General features: G+C 40.1%; 1 protein-coding gene across 6 annotated transcripts in view; it reads right to left on the bottom strand.

The window, feature by feature from the left end:
* Window positions 1–22,020, bottom strand: part of syt1a (synaptotagmin Ia) — a 180,454-nt gene that overhangs the window by 110,858 nt on the left and 47,576 nt on the right. For 5 of the 6 annotated variants that reach the window (XM_084345343.1, XM_084345345.1, XM_084345341.1 and 2 more), the window contains one exon: window positions 10,591–10,647. The exons of the other annotated variant lie outside the window; for it this stretch is intronic. The gene's annotated coding sequence lies outside the window, so the exon portion shown is untranslated. The remainder of the gene's footprint in view (window positions 1–10,590; window positions 10,648–22,020) is intronic. 6 annotated transcript variants of the gene reach the window in all.

Below are 22,020 nucleotides of genomic sequence, written 5' to 3' on the forward strand. Positions count from 1 at the left end.
CAGCAAACAGACACCTAGAATTATGCTCCCATGTTCAATTTACAAGCGACTGCGAGCCAGCGCAGCATTAAACAAGCATCTGGGTGTTTTGGCTCAGGTCGCCATCAGCTAGGCAGAGAAATCCCTTTTCCTTTCTGAGGCTGAGCACAGGGATGTGACTACATCTGAGGCCACCTCATTTAAACTGAAATTAGAAAAAAGTCGTAAATAAAGTTGGATGATTAAAACTTCATTAGCAGAATCAATTTTGCTTAACGCTGCCGTAATTGTTTCCAATGATTAAAGTGTGTGTTGTGCAAATTTAAATAATCAGGATTACACACAAAGTAATTCGTAATCTTTATGATGATCACTTGTATTCTTGCACTCAACAGGCCAGAATGATATTTGTTTTGTCTTCTAATAAACTCTCCTCAGAAAAGTGAGGAAGAAATGCAAACATTCAAAAATGGGTCACAAGATGATTAAAAGATTATTTAATGGTTTCGAATTCCATTTATTTCTCTAATCTTTGCTTTTTGCTTTCCTGTGTATTATTTGTTTTTATTATAAGGAGAATAAAGATAATCAGACTACTTTTTTGAGCTACTTGTTTATCTCCAGTAGGATTTCCCTGAAAGATCTATGTGATTTAAATCCAAGCTACATTCACTTTAAATTAATTTACATATGTTGAATTTTAGGCTTTCCTGCTGAAGACAAATGTTTTTGCAGGTTCAGCTGATCTGCTGTGCCCTAACCAAAAGACTCAAAGTTATGCAAGCTAAGCAAATAATTGTACTTAAAAAGACAGATGTCCAAACAGTTGCACACTACCCATTATTGCCAAATTACACTGTTCTTTTCAGTAAACTTCCTAGAAAAGTCTAACAAATTTCAAGCTCCTGTTAGTAAGATAACAATACCGATGGTCTGGGTTTCCCATCTATTGAACACTGACACTTCATCATAGGTCAGATCAGCCACCATCTGAAAGCGTCAGTATTTGAGGAGTTGGGAATGAGACTCAAAAATCAACTATCTTACTAACAGGAGCTTCAAGGACCCTTAAAGTAAAGGGCTATTTTACAATTTTACATCTCCGGGATAAAGAAACGTATTCTAATGAAACAATCCGAAAAGGGAAAATCACTATTGTCTTCACTGCAGAAGGTTCTGGATTCAACCATGTGGGCTCGCTGGGGTCCCTCAGTCAAAAACATACAGGTTTGTTTCCAGTGGTCACAAGTCAAACTGGTTGGGAACTGCTGGCCTAATGAGATGGTAAAGCAACAGCCAACTAATCAGCAGAACCATTCAACCACCCAGCAACACATCAAAGTAATGACACATGTCCGTTTTCCATTGGTACCTTTGGCCGTGTGGAGTCAGTGATTTGTGTTTTCATTACCAGTTTTAGCACACGAGTTGTGCTAAGCTGCACCTAAAACAGACTGTGGTGATGTCCCGCAACCATGGTCAACCCATGACAACACCTCTTGTCCCCCTAAACATATGTGCATTGCAATTGTGAGGCTTGTGTCTGCAGAGGAGACCAGAAAGAAAGAATTGTGTTTGAACTTATGTAGCTTCTAATTGAATCTCGCTGTTTGTGCGTTCACATTCCTGCTGGTGAAAGCCCAACATTTCCTGATTTTGTTGCTTCATAATAAAAGCTTACAGCCACTACCTATAACCACTATTCAAGACAAGCATGTCATCAGTTAAACACAGGCTTTCAAATAGGTAGAACCGTTGTAATGGAAATGCAGATCCCTGCCACGCTGTGCTGACGTGCCAAGTCAAACCGAGCCAGCACATGTGTATTGAAAATGCCCACATGTGGCCTTCATAGGATGAAACACCTGAGATGAGCTAATTATGGTGGAGTATTGCATGTGATGAGTACAATGTCAAGACATGAAGACAGGGGGAAAAAAAAGAAAAGTACATCACAACCAGCAAATCCATGTCTGAGACTGACATGCTGCTAATGATTTTCAATTGTCGTATTAATCCATCTGAGAATTTCTGGCCACAAGATCTCATATGCAAAGTCACGAGCTGAACAGGCATCATCAGCGTGATTGAGTTCACCCCTGTGGTCTGTTCAAATATTTCCCTGCCAGATTAAGTTTGCTAAACACACAATTCAGCGCAATTACGTTAGCCTCGGCGTGTGTCATTATGGCACTGAGAAAGAGAGATGGGCACGGGCCGCAGCGACAATGAGAAGCAACTAAACTGCTCCGGAGTCGGCCTATCAATCCATTAACAGTCCAATTCAAAGCAGCCTGCAGGCAGGAAGTGAGCAGGTCGGATGTCTGCTGTGCTTAAACTTTGGATTTACTTAAGAGGCGGAGAAAGACTGGAGGAAAAGTACAGAAACCTGAACTTTTAAAAGTAAAATAAGTGCTAATAACAGGAATACGCCTGAAACAACTAAGAAACAACATCCATTTATCTTTGGACTATTTAGTCTGTATTAGGGGAAAAAAGTAAATTCAGCTAACATTCGAATGCCAGACATAAGCTTCTTATTTAATTAGGTGAAGAAGATGAGAAACTCATTGAAAACATAAGAGGAAGAGAACGAGGAATGTGGAGGCCAGATAGTGTATATAAGACTGCTGTTTGTGCTCATCTGTTCTGAATATGCCAAGACTTGTTTGTTCTTCAGGCAGTAAGAGTGGCCTTCTTCTAGTCTTTGAATATTTACCAAGCCATAGCTTAATCCCCCAAGAGGGGGAAAAAAAAGCAGCGCCCACACTCCTTGAGGAGTGGAAAGAGGGATTAGACCCACAGTCTTTACCTCACACCTACACACAGACACACCTAACCACACAAACAGCATTACATATACCCAAAATGTTTCAGCCCCCCCGTGGTGTTTCACAAAACAAATGTTGCTCAGTATTGACACTGACTCGGTCTGAAAGTGCCTCGGGCAGTGATGAGTCACATGAAGACGATCTAAGAGCAGTTTAGAGAAGCTTTCCTGCCCCAGATATTTCACATAGTCGAGGAACAGATTAGAAAGCAGCCGCTTTGATCCTGTTAATATGATGCCTACCATCTTTACTGCCACCTTAGGGACATGAGACGATTTGCCTCTTCCTGTCAGCGATCAGAAGAGAGGGTTAGCACCGTGGGTCTTTTTCCTTCAAACCAGTTCTCCGGCTCTCAATCACCAAGTAAGGAGTTATGTTGCGCATTTTTTCAAGCATATAAAATACATCACATCACCAGTTTGTTTCCTTTCATCTGAGTCAAAGCAGGGGAGTTTACTTGGTTACACTTTTGTGTTCGGTCCATTCAAGCAAATCAGGGATGTAAACAAATTGTACTGTCACTCACAAGTTGCTTGATAATCGGACACTGTTGTTATCCACCATGTTTGATTTTGGTGATGCCAGTTAGGACAACATGGGGAAAAAGCTGAGTATGAGTATGCAGCTGTGTTGCATGACCTTTTTTTTAAAATGAGAGGAAACCAAGTATCACATGGCAGCAAATGTGTCCTTTTACCCCAGAAACACCTACGTTTTGGGGTTGTTTTCTGTAATTAGTTTGGATTATTTTGTCTACTTAGGCTAAGACCGTCCGTGGAGTGTTATTTTCATGACCACATGGCTAACCAGCCACTGTCCCCGAGCAAGGTCTCGAAATCATTTGCACCATTTACAGCACCCTCCTGATTTAATCTGCATAAACAGGACCTCACTGCCAACCACCACCAGGAAAGTGAAACTACCTTCAAATTCGGGCATTTTCTTCCCCATTATACTTTAATGGCACCTCCTGACTAATTTCTGGTCACAGGAAAACAGGACTCATGTTGGGCCCACAGATTTACAGAGACCTGACCTCACCTCAGTCCTAGATCACACTGTTGTACTTTTCATGAATGATTCTCAGTGTTCAAATGAAGTCAAAGTGAGTACAATGTTTCCCAGATGTTGTACTTTAAATGTGAAGATGAAAACCAAAAGAATAATGTCCTGGGTGTATACATGATTTTGTATGTACATTAATAATTGTATATATGCTTTACTTTTGTGTAGCATGAAGGAACTACATACTTTCAATTTGTTATACAACCCTGTGCTGTCTAACGTCATATAAATTCCCTATTTAGTAGAATGAACTGCTGCTTCCATATACTACATTTGTACTGACAATAACACGATGACTAGAAAGCCCACAAAGAGCACTTGTTCTCACCAAGGTTGCACAGTCCATTCAATTTTTAGACCATCATTGTCATGTAAAAACTAAATGAGTCATTTTCATCAGGATCCAGATGAAGATGACTCATTCAGTTTAAACATTACAATAACAGATTTTTAAAAACACCACCATATTTAAACTTCGATAAACCTTCAACTGCTGCCTCCGAAAACTGAAAATAAAACTATAACAAGAAGGCCCACAAAGAGTGCATACTTCCACCGAGGCTGCACAATTCTGTAAAATGCCTAAAACTGAATGAGTCATTTTCATCAGGATGCAGATACGCATCAGACTACTCAGAGCGACAGTCGTGGGTGCCAGGTTCTTTCTTAAATAAGTGCGGCAGTTTATCAGAAAATAGCGAAAGGGTCTTATCTCAAAATGTAGAAAATCCTTTAAGAAAAATCCTGGAAACACACCAAAAAACTAATCACTTGTTTCTTGGCGCTTTGCCTGACTTTCCAGTAAACTTCATTGAAAATCTGCGCTCTAGTTTTTGAGATGTCACGCTAACAAACAAACAAATGTGACCTCAAATAACCCAAACTATTATATCTTTGAGTACAGACATATTTCTAAAGGGAAATCTCTCTGTATTATCAGTTACAACCAAATATTACATTAATAATAATGCCTATCTGTGAGTTAGTGAGCCGTGTTGTATCTGGGCTGGTCTCTATGAAGTATCCAGCAGTCATAAAGCTATCTCTCGGGAGATAAACTCAAGCCGCAAAAAAAAACTTGCTTTCAATTTCACACACACCAGGAGCTGCCGGTGCCCTTTTACACTGTTGCTTTTCTATTTCTGCCTGGACACGAACAAAAAAATGGACTAATTCTGTCTGTGTAGACATAGTGCATGTCTGTGCACGTAGGGGGTCCAAACTCAATCTGTTCACGGATCAGCTTTTTTCTTTCGACATCACCTTTTCGAACACATACACTGCTGGATGGAATGATGTCTGACTGATCTCCATAAGAAGACGATGTGAGGTAGGACTACAGCTCTGTGACTACTTGTGTAGATAGGGTCTATATGAAGACATGCTGATGTAACAACAGAAAGGAATCTGATTTAGGTAAGGAGGTTGGAGCCTGGGTGGATCACAGCGTGTGATAGGCTGAGACATCTCCTATTGATCACCTCTCCTTCCTCCTTTGAAGTGTTGGCCATAGGTTTCGTTACAGTGCATGTGTTAAAGTCTCAGTCAGTGACTGAATCAAAATTTCACATTTTTAATCGAAATAAGTTGACGTTTAAATTACTTTTAAATGATTTCATGAAGCTAATGGACTGATTATTAAATTTGCCTCACCGTTCTTCATTATCGAAGCAGGGCTTGCTGCAAATATTCCAAATCCATCCAGTTTTATAAGAGTGCAGCTGTTTTTTATTCCTGCAGATGTATGCTAATTTTGTGAAACACTTAACTAATGAATTTGACAGCCCTCCAAAAAAAAAAAAGAAGACAGCTGAGCTCATGCAATATCAATGAGCCTTGCATTCATCTCTCAACGGAGAGAAGCAAACAGGGTCTGTCTTTTGTATATGTCATATCTCCTGCAGCCCATGGTGACCGCAATGTGTCTCAGACACTCTGGCTCACAAAGGACAGATCGACACCAAGGAGCCAGGGGAATTGGAGCATTGTGGGAAATGGCTTCCCTGTGGCCATTTTGAACACGCCAGGCCATCTTCTCCCCATGTGTTGTCTTCTCTTAAGCTGATCCAGAGGGGACTTTTTTCTCTCTCTCACTATGTAAGGATCATAGAGCTGCACTGACAGAGACAAGCCATCCCATCTGATGGTTACTAAACACTGCGTGGCAGCCTCGAGCACACACCGGACTCACTGGGGAAATACTACTCTATATATTTAGTGCTGTATTTTAAATGCATTGGAATAAAAACACTGTACTGCTCCAGTTTTTCAACATTTTAGAGTACCTGTGTGCTGACGGTGGTTTAGGTTGACACTCAAAGGTCTATAAACATCTTATTACCCCATTTCACTCATACAATTCATTTAAAAAATAGGATTATAACACATTTCCGTCAGTTTTTGTCAGAAATTCCTCGGCCTACCTGTGACATGAAATGGTGTCTGCCTGGTGTCACTCCACCATTATGGAAGAGAAGGCTCACATTGATTCAATGAACAAGGCCGGAAATGAAATAGAAGCACGGCGAGATTAATAAGGGGAACAGGGAACAGGGAGTGCTGCTGTCTGTCCCGACTGAAAGGAAACATGGCTGGATGCTAACCTTGACAGTGGAGGAGGAGGAGGATTTCATTTTGTGCTAGCAATGACAAGCCAGACGACTGAATGACAGTGCTACTGATAGAGGTCTAGTCAGCTCCGGGAGATATTATTGTACTTATGAGAATAGTAATGGTGACACATGTAGTTCAAAAAAATCTGCTTCGACTCCATTTCCCTTTGACTCCACTGATGTCTTATTCATCTCTTTTTCACTGGGTTTGGTATGTTAGAAGTTTTTAAATGATTCACTTGATTAGGTTTTGCTGAAGCTTGAAAATATAAATTAAGGACTTACCTGTCTGGTAATCTTTGGGCCTTTCTTCAAATATATATAAAAAAAAGCTTAAAACTAGCTCACCATCATCTTTGTCAACAATTTTACAAGTGGACTGACATCATGTGCACCAGTTGAATAAACAACTCATCCTCATATCTAAACGACTGAATAGGTCGATTGCCAGAAACAGGCATACTGGACCTTTGTCCTACGAGCGCAGTTTGATTAGGTTAGTGAAGAAAACTTGGTTTCACACTGGACATCAACAGGATGGAAGTCCAGCACTTGAATGACCCGACCATCCGTCCACGACCTCCTTCCTAAGTTGACTTTCTCGCTCTTAATGCTACTTTGCCTGAGTCCTTTGTCTACAGCTGTAATAACTAGCTTCTGGAAATCACCACCTAACAAGAAACATCGATATGTGTCTATATGGTAATAAGCTGCTGTCACAGTCGACCTATATGGTTGTTTTTCTGGATGAGGATGGGCGTAAATAAGCCTCAAAGAGGAATCAAGAAACAAGAAGACAAAAGACTTAAACTCTACAGCTATGCTAGTGTTTGGAGCCAAATGCTAACATCAGCGTGCTAGCATGAAGAGAATGACAATGCTGACATGCTGAACTTTAGCAGGTATAATATTAACCATAATTATTATATTAGTTTAGTGTGTTAACAGGCTAACATTTGCTTTATAGCACTAAATATAAAGTACAGCTGAGCCTGATGGCAATTAGTCATTAGTTATGTAGGTATCTGGTCATAAACCAAAGTACTGCACAAATGAAAATCGTTTGTTTAAAACTGGCATCAGAGAAGTACTCAGGAGTTGATTAGAGCTGTAGTTTATCACACAGACTGAATAATAACATCTTGTCAGTCATCAGTCACTCCGTCATGTCCCCTCGAAGTCAGACTGTGTTCATGAGTGACAAATTATAATACATTAAAACTTTGCCAACCCTGTCTACAAATACATAAGCTTACTGTTTTTAACCTTTGAGCAGTAAGATATAATGTACGGATTAGTTTATTACTGTTTTGCACTACATAATAACTCCACAGCACTAAGCCTACTCACTCTCTCGCAGGGAGTCTGAGTGAGAGTTTATAAATCGAATGAGACGGTTGTCAGTCCCCATGAGCTGACTTGCACTGGTCGAGTCATCACCTCTCTCTAAGTATGAGCTGTAAGGATAATATCAGGAGTCAAGGGAAAACCTTCAGCAAAGAAAAAGAAACTTGAGCAAAAGCTAAACTACCAATAATATAACTTTCCTTGTGTATATGGCTCAGATAATCACTGAGCATCTACCAAGGTGCACTTTGCAGCAGCCACTTATTTGTTTTTAAGGTAAAGTGAATTTCAAAACGACAAAGTTTTCTCTGCTGTCTGCACACCGACCCAGACAGCTCTGCAACCTCCTGACTTTTCAAAACTCTACAAAATGCTCTAAAATGTGCGGACACAAACAAAAACTGCTGCCAAAACAAGCACCAAATTACTAAATGGAACAGAAGTCTTTTTAAAATTCCCCCCATAATTATGTTTACTGTAAGCGATGGGAAAATAAATCAGTTCTGTGAAAAATAACAAAATTGTGTTGCTGGAGGCACTTACAGCTTGTGTTATATCACATAGATAATTTGGTCAAAGCATGTCTGTTTTTTTCTTGTATTGTGGACCACAGGGGAGCTCAGCGGATTAGTGGGACACTAGGAAACAACCCTTTTTGGGGATTATCAGTGGTTGCTGAACATGAAGCACCCTTCAAGGAGGAATAAAGGCTCTGCAGAATGACTTCCCTCAGGCAAAATGTGGAAACACGGTACACTTGGATTTTAACCCAATCATATGGCATGAAGGGTGATTAATATGCCTGCTAATGGGAGGAAGCCGAGACATCTCTGGATGTGAGATCAGGTACGAGGCGTAAACAGCAGTGCACACTGGCAAGTGGAGGTGGGAAGTGCACAGTGCATCAATCACTGGTGACAGCTGGGACAGACGCGGGGAGCTTCATCATCGAGAGAGGAGTGGGTGCTCCACTATGTCAAATCAGACAGTGCTAATTAGTAATTTCTGCAAATCTATGCCTCTAACCAGGAAGCAAGCAAAACCTTTCCAGCTACCCTGCATAAAAAGATTTTCCACATAACAGCTACAGTATGTATTAGTGCTCATCAATCCCCATATGTGAAGTTATAGCAACAGTGCATCTGTACTCTAAATCTAGGGATTTTTATACAAACTTTAACCCACTCCTTCAACATCAGGGACTGTAGCTTACATATGCATATGCAAATTGCCACATGACATTATCTTTTGACTTCTAGCACCTCCATGTGCATCCAGTAACGACTTTTTCAAAAAAAGCCATCGAGTTCTGGTCGAAAAAGAAATAAGTACAGAAAGTAACACATCAATCCATCCATTATCTACTATTTAGTAGGTATGACAGACAGGCCTCAGACAAAAAGTTTCTTTTGTTCTCATAACTCCCTGTTCAGATTTGTCTGTAGTTGCTCACATAAAATATAAACCCAGCAGTTACGGAGGTGTGCCAGCTCTTCGGCTAACAGCTCCTTCTTGTTCCATTACTCCCACAGCTGCATTTTTGAAAAATGATAGCTGTAAGTACTAAACACATTGCATTTCCTGAGACTAGCCTGCCTGTGTTGTCACTGTTAAATGGCAGTTAAACGCTTTAAAGTGAAGATGCAGCTGTAGGAAATGTTCAGTTTGTATTAGCAGTAAATTAACCTCAGCACAAAAGCCCAGTGTCATCAGTAACTCCAGTCTTATCACAAGCTTGTTAGTTGGTGGAAAAATTGAATCACCGTGGTAACCCTAACACCAAGGTGACTACTTCAAGCTGGGGCCAATTTGGTCCAGTGGGAATAGAGCCAACCCCCAGGTGTTCCTCCTCCCAGGGCTGATAGCAGGAGAGTGTCCTGGTTTCCTTTATCCAGGTGAGGTATAAAACTTGATTTGTTGCATGCAGAGCACACACATACACCAGTATAGTTTAACCACACCATCACATTTAATTTTATTCCACCTTTCAAACCAATTCCATGTTAAAATGTGTTTATAATTACTTTTGAGAATACTGTCAAGTTTCTCTGTCTCACAGCACTTAATGTAGCACACAGGTGCTGAAGTGTGTTCTGGGAGATCTTACATTGGTGTGAAAATGTTCCCTCTGCGACATGTGTATTTTGCATTAATATATCGTATTCATATATGCAGACTTTATGTTCATTCGTGTAGGCGTTTATAATTATTCCAGCCCCTAACCAGTTGTCCTCCAGTCCATTCTACCAACTAAAGAGTGAACACAAATGTGGACTATTAGTACATCATGTATAGAAAAGGCTAATGCCTCTCATCCCCTTGACGGAATGACCACTCTAGTCCTTCTGGTCACAGCTGACTTCACTCCATTGAATTAGCACACAGCCTTCTGGGCTACAGGCTCAGGGGCCATGTTGGAGCTCAGTGGTGAATATTAGATTGCACGCCTCCAGATCTCATTAAAGGAAGCAACAGGACAATGTCTGCATCTCAAATGAGACCAGGGGCCATCAGGCATCCTGACTCCCTGTTGGATTTACTGATTTGATTGATATCGTGGGTACGCGTCAGGGGCAAAACAGGAGGGTAAGATGTCCTTTTCACTAAATATAATTAGGCCAATTTTACAAATCACAATTGGGGAGAAAATTGGAAATTGGGATTCTACAGCATGCTGTAAATAGCCAACATTGTACCATCCATTACATACACAGACCATACAGATTCAATGAAGAGGCTAGTGGCCAGACACTTACAATATCTTCAGTTAGTGGGCGTTTTTTCCTCCTGTCTTCCTTTCCAATGGCAGATCACTGAAAAAGACATATCATAGTGTCAGTGTCATAAAGCATAAAAACATCTTCTTTAAAGGTATAAACTGCACCGAGAAATATAGTACAAGCCGATGAGAAAACATCATACAACACCGAGTGATTCGGCCAGTATATTCCACCCAGAATCTAAGGTACAATCTAATTAAATGTGTCAAATGAGTCCATGAAGACGTATGAATAAGGCTTTGCCGCCAAATGAAATTAATGGGTCAATTTAGATTTTAACAAAGATGTCCAGTCCTAAAGCAGGACTTTTATGGTGGTTAACCTGTAGCCGTTAATTAATACCATTCAGTAGCAGTAACATTTCCCAATGTCCACCTTTAAGTGAAAAGAAGTAGGCTGAGACTCTAGAGAGGTGGAGTGAAAGCCCATAATAGACCATTTACTGTAATTCAACTATTGTTGGACTGAGAAAATGACATCCCATTTTCATGACACAATGTTGGAAAATGGACAGTGATTGGTTGATGGATGTTGTTATGGGTGTTAAAGTGCCACACAATGTATATCAACAACATATACCAATTCTGTATAGCAAAGCTTGTGATTTGAGTTGTTAAAGCAGAAGTTTGTCTCTATTTAAATCCTTTTTTCAAGAAGAAAGCGTGAAGTTATGGCAGCAAGAGAGAGAAGAAAAGATTATTTTCAAGTAGCGGTGATTGGATGAATCAAGAAATACAAGTTTAATGCAATCCATAACAGACAGATGGGACACTTCGTAAAAGTCCATTACCTTGCCTCTTGTTTCATCATGCGAATTTTTGGTTTCCCAATATCAATTCTACTTCACAACCGGAAACAATATTTAAAGTTCCACAATCTCCTGCCACTGAATTATGAGCACAGTTGGCGTGAAATTGAGCTGAAATAATTAGGCTTTCAATCAGTTGGTTTGAGTTTCAAACAGTTAGGTTTTTATAATAAAAGCTTGGCTTCAACCCAGCTCCAGTCCTCTACTTTAAAATGTTAATAAGTCTTACAATAAGTGGTGACAGAAATTAGTGGTCTCATTTGCTGGCAGCAGATGGCACGCCATAAAGATGTAATACATAAACAACATCCATATGCTGGGCCACTGTATTGGGTTCAAAGGACAAACAAGCTATAAGAATCAGAAGTCACGACTAGACGATAGTCATAACTATTTATTTCCCTGCCTATATACTCGCAGATGAGAGTTTTCTTCACAAGATCTTTGACAGTTCAATCATGTGTTGAAATGGTAGAAATACATAAAAACAACAGCTGTCAGTGTTTATAACCCTGGCAAGTTTCTTGAAAACCAGCCATATAACATGTCAAACAATAGGAAACTTCAGGTTGTATCAAATACTTCAGGCACTTTGTTCAATTAAGTCCATTTTTAGTTTAATCTTGAAGAAAGGCTATATATCATAACAAGTCAAACTCAGTCAGCCTGAGCAAGAACATGGAAAAGGGCTAAAAGTGTTTCTTAATTGGCCCTTGGAAGTACACTGCTGTTAAAGTCAAATCTGAGGATATTATCAGGAGTAGGGTAGCCAGGAGTCCTTCAGAGAGGTGAGGTGTTACCCTCCTAAATTAGATTTAAGTGGGGTGACCAATATCACACCATGGCAGGGGGCTGCCAGTGGCAGGACTGAAAACTTTGGTCATTAGTTCAATAGTTTTCAAGTTCCTTTCATAAATTGCATGAGTTACAATAAAAAAGGAACAACCAAAAACATTCTCCAGTATTTGTTCTCTATTTTGTGGGTAGAAACATATATATATATATATATATATTGATAGAGAGAGAGAGGATAGAGGATGTTTTGTCTATTGAATGGCAGAAAATCAGTACCAGAGCTGGCCGGCTGTCTTCCAAAAGATGATGCAGCGAAAGATATAAACAGCCGCTAATTAGAGGCTGATATTTACCAGTAGACAGCAGGAGGGCTTTGAAAGCCAACTCAGTGCTTTTACTCAAAAGGTGTTTTGTGAATGTGCAACAGTCCTGTGGGTTTGAAAAACAAACACCTCACTGTCTGCCCAATGGGATATATGTTCCTAAAATAGAGTCCAAATGCTCAGGGATACTCTTCAGCCTCACTGGTAGTCATTGATACCCAATATGCTAGGGGAAGAGGGCCTAAAGACATTTCTATTTTTACAGTGGTGGGCTCAAGAATAGATCCTTTACCTTTAGTGATGGGGACTAAATTTGAGTTTGTTGTTCCTTTCATACATATTGTGCCAATCAAAGAGAGAGAGAACATGATTCATTTTACAGCAAAGAATGAAATATAAAATGAAATAAAAAAAAAAAATACTTTAGGACCCGTCTCATTAAATGACATAAAAGATTGGACAGATTAGAGAGGTTGCCTAAATACCTTGGAAAGATATTTAAAAGCCAATCAGCTCTATTTCTAAACTGTCATGAGTAAACAGGGTTAACAAATTTGGCAAAATTGTGTTTATCTTTCATTTTCCTAATCCTGAGGAGGAAATGCTCAAAAAATGCTTGCCTGTGTGTTTTACCCTATTTCATAGCTTACATGGCTATTGCACCATCACAACTTTTGCAGCCTGTCTTTCATTCTCAGCTCTCATATTCAAAGAAGCCATTTCATGCTGCCCTGCCTTTACTCTAATATCCCCAGCAAACATTCATCCTGGTAACCTGCTGGAGGTGGGCTCAAACATTATTATTGTGGAGGTTTCATCGCTGATCTGTGGACTGAAGCCATCAGTTTCATCAGCAGCAGAGTGACCAAGCCAGCTGGAGTGGGATTCTCTTTTCACGTTATGTCCTTACTGAGGTCCTTTTCAGGACTCTTTGTTTTAGCAACCTCGCCAAACATGGCAGTATGAACTGTTTCAGATTCAATTAAACCAACATCTGTTTATTTTATTGGTGTCATGTTAAGTTCTCGCAACATTACGCAAGTTCATTGTTGGGTAGTTTAAGTTCTGTTATGTTGACTGTATTGTTGGAGCTGTAGGGTCCTATCAAGGAGGCCAGTTAGATTAAATGTTGACTGTTATTGTGCTTTCAGTCAAGATAAAGGTCATTGTATGTGGTTAAAGTTGAATTTAGAGTCATACATACAAAATACTAAGCCTATATGAGCTTGTTGGGCATGCCACCCTGAAATAAATACATGTACGTCATCATCATAGAAAATTATTCACAAATTAACATATCACACACAGAAAATATCCTTGCAATTTACTACAACAACCTGAATAGTGATAATAGATCTTTTGCGTTTAGTCACCATGACCAGTGGTCCAGCATGCTCAGCATCACATATTACATGACTTTATCACGTTCCTCTAAGATTGAAATATCTGCAATTGAGATAAACAACTGTCCATCCCACCCTCCGTTTATCTCGCTGCTCTAGACAACACATCAAATATTATTGGGTGTACACAACACTGCAAACTCATATGGACTAGGAAGGTCAGTCTCATGAAAAACACAAATACACAATATTAAGCTCAGGCTCATATCGGTGTTTGGTGTTTAGATCTCAATATCGATTTAATAAGAAGCTGAGGGGAGCAGTGTTTAAGGAACAATGGTAGCCCCTCCGTTTGGCGGCAGGGCACAAAGCCAATATCCGGTATGGAGATATTACCCCTGAGAAGGAGAAGCCTTCATCATTCTGAAAATCTCCTGCCATCTTCTCCTTAGAGTTTGAAGGCTGGATGGAGCCACGTCCATTGTTTTTCTGAGGCTGGTTGCTTCCTTCCCACCAGACAGGCAGCCTTGACAACAGCCAGTTCTGAGGCATACTTGAATTTGGCTCAAAGAATTTGGCAGACGGATGCCAACCAGGCTGTTAGAAAACAGCCAAAAGATGAATACACCTCTATTCTGCCAAACCTTTGCACAAGGGCACTTTTTGTGGGATGTAATAAGACTGCCATATGACACTGTCTGGTATCCCCTCCTGTTTTTGAGCTGTTAACATATCATACATGACTAATGTCTTGCTGTGTATGTAGAGTTTACACCTCTCTTCTCCGGAAAAACTAAATATGCAAACCAATACATGATGTTGTGTTTCTGCTGACGTGGTTGTTATGGATACTTACGTAAAAACAAATGACAGCATGAAATAGCTAAATATATCCAGTATAACACATATGTCTGGTCTTTTTTACCGATTTTAGTATTTGGTATGGGTAATTTGAGGAGTGTCAAGTTAGAGGTTTCGGCACACCTTCACCTACATGCAAGGTACATAAAGAAAATTAATAATTACTTCGGGCAACTTTATCAGAAAATGTTGTTTGTTGATCGGAAAGCCATAACCTGAATAAAGTTGGTATTAAAACAGTGTTGCTGGAGTTTTGACCTACAAGTACTGTCAGTTGTAAAATGCATGAATGGAATGACTGTGTGTAATCTTTTCTTGGCTTTTGTTTTATTAAACTAGTTTATTAAACTATCTGATAATGTGAGGGGTTCACACATCTAGTCTAAATCCTCTTATACTGCTCACAGACTCATCGGAGCCTCCCCAATAGTATCAAACACATTTGATATTTACAGCAACCAGTGAGAGGCTTAACCCAGCTGCCGATGCCGTCAAGCAACTGTATACATTCTAGCTGTTGAGGCTAACGTCAGCTAGCATAGCACTATTGACAGAGACTTCAAATCTAACCTCCAGTTCTCGCTCAAGAATAGAAAACCTGCGTTGACGCCACTAATCAGGACTTGTTTAACCTTCTGCTTTTGTTTCTTTTTCTGACTGCAACGTGTTACTACAGCAGGTTGTTGCACCAGGCTAATCTCCATTTTGTTTATGTCTGCTTCCCCATGAGATCACGTGAAAGGGATCACCTGTGAACCCAGCTTCGGCCTGCAGAGTAGAATACACGCTGAAGGGCGTCTTGCCTGAAACGTCCACGTGGCAAGAATAAACAGTTTGATGGGAGTGCTGTCTTTTATTTTTCTTTTGTTTATTCACTACAAGATGGATTCAGCACCCCGTACTGAAGCTATATACGTGAGTTGAGCGCGTTGTCTCTTATTTGTATCAATTTACTGAAAGAAAGATGTTACTGGTTTCATCAAGTATTCCTATTCGTAATGACAATCTGAAAGTACTCAACAGAACCTGACTAACTGAGAAAACTATCCAAAAAGAATTTAATCTAGCCAAGAGAAACAATTGAAGGACAGACTTAAACTCAAAACTCATAAACAAGCTTTGGTCAATGAAGGTCAAACATGTTTTTTTCTGATTCAATACACCATCTGTCCAAAGCAAAAAGGTAGTCCTTGATGCCTGTACACACACGCCCAGGCCAGAAACTCAGAACAGACGTCTAACTAAAACAGATATTTAACTCTAGCAGACCCAATCAGCACTGGGAGACAAGAAGTCTGAATCCCTCAGAGCAAACATTGTGAAACCAGCATTTCCAAGAAGTCTCGTGGTGCTTGTAAGCAGAAACACAGGGGGTAACGACGACCCTGATAAGCACTTGTAGGTTCAAGCTTATAACTAATATGTTTTCTCTGAAAGAAAGTTGAGCATCGAAAAATGGAGAATTATTTTCTCCCTTATATCGGCATCGGCCCCAAAAGTAGAGTATTGGTCGGGCTTTAGTCCACAGCACAACTATGATGATGCTGGTGATAGAATATGTCCTTTTTTATGGATTTTCATGATAAATACCCCTTTGTCGTTGAACCTTATCATTAAATTAGTTTTTGTGCTATCCCTGGGCTTTCCTGTGAGGTCTTTTTTCCCCCCATTCTGAGGTAATAGCGTTCAAACTCCATCTCTTTTGAGGATTAACAGTGAACCCACATAAGAAAGGCCCAGCCAAACTCATTTCTCCACGTCAAGTCTGCTCTGCCTCTGTCTGTTGAGGCGGTAAGAATAATTAAATGTTTTGTTTGCTTTGTTTTTTTGTGCAAAGGAGAAAGGATGAGTCTCTGCTGTCAGTTACTGTATGATCTGTTGCTCCAGTCTGGCCAGGCCTGTCAGTCAACATTTCTCTCTCTTGACATCAAAACATTTGATAATCAGGCCACTACAGATGCTGGAGAGGGGGGAGAAAAGAGGAACAGCCTGGTACGTTGTGCCTACTAATTATGCTGCTTGAGATGTCGCTTTGTCATTGGGCTAGATTGCATGACATTTAACAATAAATTGCATTTTTGCCAGTTTACTTGCGCAAGGGTAACAATCAAAACTGAATGCCTGCAAATGAAAAATGAATATGTGACAGGAATATATGAAACAGGCGTATCCAGTGAGGCGCATCTATGGCTTTGGTTTGATTGTCTCCAGGGAGAACATAGGCTGATGAAACAGAGTTGTCACTTTGATTATGGATATACGTTTCTTTGGCAAACATATGTTTACTTTTCAAGGCACTGAAGGGCTTTGCCAGCGCACTACTCTGGGTGTAGGTGGAAGACAGTCGATAAACAAAACTCTGAAGCTGCAGGCAGACATACTCAAATCGAATCTGACCGACTGAAGAACATTTCTATTCCAATCTGGAGTGCATGTTTTCTTGTAGAGGCACTTTGATTGGTCACAAGGGGCCGGAATTACTTAGAAGCACTTTTTGAGATGTTTTCCTGTGATGGAGCCAGAAAATAGCGATTACCTTGGAGCCACAGACATCTTCATCAAGAACATTACTACAACCCAGCAGAATGGAGCAAATAGTGAGCACTCAGCATTAAGTAAATGAAGTAAGCCTATTAAGGGTTGGCGTGAATAAAGCAAAATGTTTTTCTGTTGTATAAATTAAATGTTGTTTGGGTCTGGTCGAGAACTTCAATAACTGTCTGGGTAGAGTAAAATGCCCTTGAAGCTGGCACTCAAATCAGACGGCATAATAACATTCAGATGGTCTCCCTGCATGATGATGACACAGCACTGGCAAGCCCTGCCCCTCCGGTGCTCTGTCCTTGAATGATAAAGCCTTTACCCTTTACATTTACACAGTTAGTTCGACTTCAATCACCGGCTTTTCCGCTCGGTGTCTGCTGAAAAGGAAGAGAACGTAACAAGTATTATACTTGCATCCATTACTGCACCTGAGACACATGACTCACTCTTCATGCAGGAGTTGAAAGGTAAGCAGACTTTGCATAACTTGATGCCTCACATGGTTTATTGGAGGAGACAACCATGACCGCGTGCGGCTTTCTGCCAGGCTCACTGGTCACCTCTGGTCAGGATGACCCAGTTCGAGACAACCATCGATCAAACACTGTTTAATTTGAAATGGAGCATCTTAAGTCTCAGCCAGTCTGGGTAAGCTGTTTAAGGCAATGCTCTTAGGATTAAATCCAGATCCATAACACAATACCTTGAGACACGATCTGTCTTTGTTTAAGTGATACACTAATAGACTGCAAGAGAAGCGAGCTAAACCCAGATTTCTGATGAGATATTTTATAGATTCACAGAACACGAACCAATCTTGAAAGTGGATCAAATAGTCTTTGAACTCTCCCTACTCTCTGCTTAAGGTTAATCAGGACTCAATCCTCTCATGCAACACAATCAAACTGAATGACAGCACTCAGAGTCTGCACTCTGGATAATCATGCAATCAAACTGCATTATTTGGCTTCCACAGGTGCAAAGCGAATGTGGTGCATTTGCCATCGATGATAATTTGAGTCGTATTTGGCTCGTTCGCCTCGACAGATCTCTGCGGAAATCATTACTCTGTGATGAGAGGGCTGTCTTCGTATTTGAACGTTTGGTAATGGGATGTTTCAGACTGTGATTTCAGTGACAACAACTCTGTAAAGGACTTAAGCGTCTTATGATATTATTCATTTATAAACAGCCAACTATGCTGTCCATGCCTCAGGCCATAATCACCTGATGTGGCTGCAGTCCTGCAGTCAATGCTGAAGAAAATTCCATCTATGCAGGACATCTTTCATCTTCAGAATATTATTTTGGCTGAGTAAGAGGCACAGCGTGAATGCAATAATTTATCTTTTTTTTTTCAAAGTTTATACATAAATGACCAGCGTTAAAACAAGTCTGATTTCTGCCTCATCATCCATGTTATTGTATTAAAGACATGGCATTAAAGCTTCATGATGGAAGCTAATTAAGAACGGGACGCAATTATGTCTTGGCAGAACAGCACAACCTTTCTGATGTTAATGTGAAAATGGGCATTGTTACTGCATGCAGATGGCACATGAATATCAAGTTGAGAAGAAAAGAAAAAGATCTCACTGAGCAGGAGTCTTTTTGCCAACGTCGACTTTACCAGCCCTGTTTTAAGGGTTGCTAGGCAACACTCATTAGTGTGCTCCAACGATATAGATAGAGTCTCAGGGAGATTGCAAGTATGAACCCTAAGTTACACTTATGTTCAGAGGCAATTAGGTCCCTTTTGTGGGCAGTTTGGGAACAAATACAAACACCTGACATACTGCTCATGTGAAACTAAATATACAGTAACCAGTATAGCCAAATGTTATATCATATTTTTTAAAGTTTTAGAAAATAGTTTAGAAATAGTTTTAATTTTTGCCTTGAATATTTATCTTTTAATTACACATCACGTTGCAGCACTTCTTTGATGTTCTGAACATTCCAGGAATTTAAGTCAAACTCATTAATATGTCTTTTTGGTAAGAAATCTGTATGTATGTCCTAGAGTTTTGTTTGACTTGTGTGCTAATTTGATGAATATAAACCCCCAAAAGAGAATGTTTCATATCAGTACTGGTAATTTGTTTGGTCCAACATCTGTGTGAATCACTGGGTAACATACGGAGCTCAAAGCCTACAGGACTACCCATTGCTGAGTTTCATATCACCACAACTGGACCAATGAAACAGGGATATTTGAGGCTAGCAATGCCAATGACTCAGCCGGCTATGATAAACTATTATCTACACGTGTAATGGGAATCAATGTTACTGTTACCGAGCTAGGCTAACTAGCTTCCACTTCCCAACTGATACACAAACTCTACCATATGTCTTAAAGTGCTGATGGTATAACGAATGCTAAAAAGTTGGGAAAGCATCTTGTACCATGTTGGAGGAAACCATCTGTCTATCAGCATCTATCCTGGACTAACTTGAACCAATCACGTCAACAGTAGGAGAGCACTACCACCAGCGCAGTCAGCTGGTAAATCAAAATCTTACAGGAGCCAGTTGAGAGAAGACAAAAATACCCTTTGCATCAAGACAAGCCTTCAGTGATCTCTTCTTTCAATGAGGAAATACTTCAGTTCTAATGTAATTGATGCTATAGCAGCATCTATGCTAACCTTTTGAGGAGCAGCCATAGTTATCAACTTGCTGCCTCGCAATTAAATTAGCAAGCCCTAGCTTTAAAATGTCACCGAACTTAAGTTGATGTTTCCACTTTACTCCAACTTGCTTTTGCCTATTTCGTTTAATGCCTCATATTTAAACCTCACCATGTCGTTATGCTAAATAAGTGTATTTTTGGTCGATGGAGGAAGTGTAAAAGCAAGCGTGCTTTCCTATTATGTTGCTGAATATCAGTGGAAATTCCAGGGTCGAGAACAAACGCCTTTAATAACCAAAATCTGGACTTGTGCAGCCTAAGTTTGAGATTGCTTTCACATTTTCTGCTATCAAAGTCCACTATAGCAGCTGAAAATATCTTGATACAATGCGACATTGCCCGTATCTACAGAAAAAAGAAAATGACAACACTGTTAAATAAAATGCACCCAGGCAGGGTCAATAAGAAAAAAGTGAGACTTGAGTGAGAATGTTATAAAGATGGAATTGGGTTGCTCACAAATTGCTTTACTGTTGAATAAACTTGTGTTTTGTGCATTTAGATAACAACTGAAAGTGTTCACTGTATCACAGCCCCTTCATTACTGACAGAAATGCCTATTTGCAATTTTATTGCCTCAGATGTGAAACTGGCTTGAAAAAAGAGAGCATGAAAAATGCGGGGAATGAAAACACAAAGCTGTACTACTGAGGCATTATTGTAGAAAATCCACTGTTTTTAGCGTTTGAAATGGGCAACTGCGACCTTATGATAAGCACAAATCACCCACCATCATGCACACACATACACACTAGACCTTATTTAAATATACTCCACTTACAGCACTAATTCTTCTCATTTCAAGACTGGTGGCGAGAAAATAACCAATAACCTTTCAAGGGTGTGTTTGCCCTTGCTACTGTGAGTGCATATATTTGAGCTCGGCCACATACAGTAGATCCCATCCAGATCCATTCATTAGTTTCAGATTGAGTACTGGGTATTTTGCAGTTAAGAGAGTAGAGAAAATCCAATTTTGCGCTCATCCTACTCGCCAATTCTTTCTTTGGGAAGCTTTGAGGTGGCCCGTCTAATGAGCTCCCATGAAATTTGGTTTCCACACCAGACAATATACCTCATTGTGTCCAACGGGCCAACATTTATTTCTCCTCTTCCCTCAACCCTTAGTGCATGCACGTGCCTGCACACACACACAACAGGAATGAAGCAATTTGAATTTGAGGGAGCTGCCAGGTGTAAGCTTTCAGTCATTACCTTACAGCCAAGTGATATGACTATTATTCAGATGAGCAGAACGGTCTTTTGTGTGAGACAATTTATTAGCTAGGTATGTGCAACACGCTGTGAAGGTCAGTTGTACAGTCAAGACTTTGATTAAAGAATAGGCTCTGATCTTATTATGTGAAGGTATGAAAGGGTTATGGTCACTGTAATCATTTATCTTCTCCATTCTGTCCATGAACCTTTGTTTGTCTTTGGCCAAATTCTGTTGGGAATCTTCCAAAATGACTTTATTTTCTGGGAGGGGGATTCCCTCTAGGATGCTGTAGTCTAGGATGCTTTCACAATATTATATAAGTTTGAGGTGTGATCATTTTCAAGGTGCAATCCCAAAAACTTCAATACTGGCCCATTCTGCAAAACCTTGGTCTTACGTTCAATGACCTTTTTTTGTGACACAATGCCAACATTTCTTACTTTCTACAAATTCTTCACATTGTAATTGTTGTATACTTATGGGTAAACCATTGTTCAGGTCAATATAAGGGGAATAGTCAACTAAACCAGCTGGTTAGGTAAAGCTCCTGGTCTGTGTGATCTGTGACAGGACACAAACTCAACCTAACTCCCAACTGGGCTCCTGCAGTGATAGATCTTTTAAAACAATGTTGTTCTGTGTCATCAGTAGACAGAACTATTCTGATCATCTTGTCGTACCACTCCACTCCTCTCTCAGAACTGTTCCTTTACAAATCTAGGTCAGCTGTCATGTGTGGAGTATAGTGCATAATGCAACAGACTTTTTCTGTCTTTCATTCTGAAGCAACATGTTTTCCAAGTTACAAACTACAAGGGTGC

This window comes from Pagrus pagrus (genome assembly GCF_965226575.1).
Source record: "Pagrus pagrus genome assembly, chromosome: 23".
Lineage (NCBI taxonomy): Eukaryota > Metazoa > Chordata > Actinopteri > Spariformes > Sparidae > Pagrus > Pagrus pagrus.